This window comes from Coptis chinensis, chromosome 3 (genome assembly GCF_015680905.1).
Source record: "Coptis chinensis isolate HL-2020 chromosome 3, ASM1568090v1, whole genome shotgun sequence".
Classification (NCBI taxonomy): Eukaryota; Viridiplantae; Streptophyta; class Magnoliopsida; order Ranunculales; family Ranunculaceae; genus Coptis; species Coptis chinensis.
The window spans coordinates 10,070,641-10,073,605 of record NC_141458.1 but is presented as its reverse complement, the minus strand read 5'-3'; the positions used below and the strand labels follow the sequence as shown (position 1 = coordinate 10,073,605).

The 2,965-nt window shown below is 40.8% G+C and overlaps 1 pseudogene; it reads right to left on the bottom strand.

The window, feature by feature from the left end:
• Positions 1–368: 368 nt before the first annotated feature.
• On the bottom strand, positions 369–464 carry LOC147507832 (small nucleolar RNA R71; annotated as a pseudogene).
• Between the last annotated feature and the right edge of the window lie 2,501 nt (positions 465–2,965).

Here is a 2,965-nt window from a genome sequence, read left to right as displayed (position 1 = left end):
AGAAGAAGAGGCCTCTCGACTTCTACAAAGCCTTGAGCGATAGCCCCAAATCTTGCATCGTTCTAGCAGCGGACCCAGTGGGGATTTCGAATCCCTCCAAAAATTTTAATTTGTTACCGTTTTCATGGATTAGACCATGAAAAACCTTATCGGCTACATCGTGGGATTAAATAAGTCCTAACAACATTCCACCATCCTACGGTTGATGCGGAACAAATTAAATTAAAGGGTATTCCCTTTCACCTTAGTCGATAAAGGCGCCTTGGTTAACTGCCCAAGCCCAATTACGTGGACTTCGTGGGCTAAACTTGTTCACCTTGTTTATGGAACATTTTACCCACCCCTAAAGATGGATGAGATGCTTTCCAAGATTCATTTTCTTTTCGACAAAATCCTCATGAAATATTTTCAGAGGCTTGGAATCGTTTCACCGATCTCCTTATAGAGTGTCCACATCATAACTTAGCGAAAAGACACGTTAGTTCGTCCCTTTTCAAAGGACTTCTACACCACCATAAAGAAGTCCTTGACATAATGAATGGGGGTAGTCTCTTAAGCAAAGGAGCTTGGGAGGCTTATAAATTTTAGAGGACCAAACTAAGCGAAATAACAACGGGGGTAGTGGCGATTACTCACCTCTCCGCTAGTTCTTCTTCAACAGATTAAAGCTACCCGGTATGTTTGAGGTTAAATCGGATCCCGAGCTTAAAACTCTAATTGAATCCCTCACAAAAAAGGTAGAGGCCATTTCTGTACAACAAAAGCCAATCCCCGTCATGAATGTAAATTCAAATCCATGTAGTTTCTGTTGGAGCCCTGAGCATCCCGACTCCCACTGTCCTATAGCCTATGAACAGGCTTGTTCCATTAATAGTGAACCTAAGCCCCCTTGGTGACAAAATCCCAACTTCGTTGGTTAGAAATAACCAAAACGTCACACCTCAAGGGTACAATAACCAATATGTTAGGCCTACATGCGGCTTTAACCAAGCCCCACTATGACAAGGGCGGGGATCGGGGAATTTTAATAATTATAACAACCAAGTGCAACCTCGACAAGGTCAAGCACAAGGTCAAAGTAGTTATAATAATTATAATGCTAGTAGAGGTATCGTTCCGGTAAATAATAACTACCAAAATCCACCCATAAATAATTCACGTGAAATAGTTCCAGTCACACCACCCGTGACTACTACACCCACACAACCGGATCGTCTTGACACCTTCATACAAGTGAGCCAAAACTTTTCAAACCATGGCTCAATCTAACCAATGGCTTTACACAATCAGTTAATAATTTAACCAAACAGTTGGCTCAAGATAAAGCCCAACCCAAAGGTGTGTTGCCAGGTCACGAAATACCTAATCCTAAAACAACAAATACAGCCTTTGAGGTAACCGATAATACTAGTAGTGAATATGAAAATGTAGGTGAGCTAAAGGCCATCACCACTCTCCGTTAAGGCGGTAGTTGATAACAAAGTAACTATGTCTATAGTTACCCCACCAATAACCCCTACACCTATATTACTAGATACGAAATAGAAACTGAAGAGCCTACCACGTAGAGGTACCGGTTACAACAAAACCTAAAGCGAGGAAGCCCGCGGTTAAACACCGGGTAATACCATTGCTAAATATAGACGAAACCACCGTTTCCACAAAAATTAGCCATGTTAACTAGGGATACAAATTACGAGGAGATTAGGGATGTTTTTAAGAATCTAACTATAAACATTCCCTTTCCTCCGAGCTATAAAAAGCTACCACACCATGCTAAGTTTCTTAAGGAATTGTGTACTACTAGGCGTAAGACCAATATACCAAAAGGCGCCTTTTAACGAGAACAATTCCCAACTCTATCGAACATAATGGAATTGTTAAGTACAAGGACCACAATTAGATCCCTCTTGTACAATGCACCTTAGGAGATTCCTATCTGACGACCAGCGTTATTAGACTTGGGGGCTAGTGTAAACTTACTCCCATTTTATTTGTATAGACAAATAAGTCTAGACGAGATGCAACCCACTAGAATGGCGTTGCAATTAGTTGATCGGTCTATTAAGTATCCTAAGGGTGTCGTCGAAAATGTTATGGTAAAAATTCAGGATTTTTACTATCCGGCTGATTTTGTCATCCTCGTCTGAGGAAGTCGTTAATGACTCTGTCCGGATCATCTTAGGGCGACCTTTTTAAGGCAACCTGCCAATGCGCTCATTAATTGCGCGATGGTTCAATGTCCATGTCTTTTGGCCATCTTGCTTGTTGAAGTCAATGTTTTAAAACAAAGAACCGCGATTACCCGATTAGATCTATGGATGGAGAGGTTAGCATGATCGAGGCGTTGCTTTCGAGATTATTTCAACAACACGTTCCCGATAATCATATGCCCAAATTTCTTTCCTTTGGAAGTTCAGACTCGAACATTTCCATCCCTACACTAGTCGATACACATATTACGGATGAGGATGAGATAGATGACTTTCTCAAAGATGTAGAGGACTATCATAGTAACGAGGATATGACCAATCTAGATGAGAAATTCGATGAGTTTCTTGAGAAGGTGATGAATCACCCTATCAAGAACTACTTTGCACAACATCCACCTCGATTCCCCTCCTTCCACCCTTTCAAAGGAATCTCGAGTTTGCACTTTCGATCCTTTTGTTTCTCCGTGCTCCATAATTTTTTAAATCCACCTAGTAAACAAATACTACTGGAAGGACAAACCACTTGACACCTTCATTTTTCAGAATTGAGACAGGTCCACACACAAATGAATGAGTTTTGTGCTAAAACCACATCCTCATTGTTTACACGGTCTGTCTTTCTACAACTTATCCATATCCACCATATTCTCCACAACCATTCACTTTTCCACACTTATTTACTAGAACACCCACTCATTCAAAATGAAAAATAAGGTGCATGATAGGTTACGTAATAGGGTTATCCGACTTAA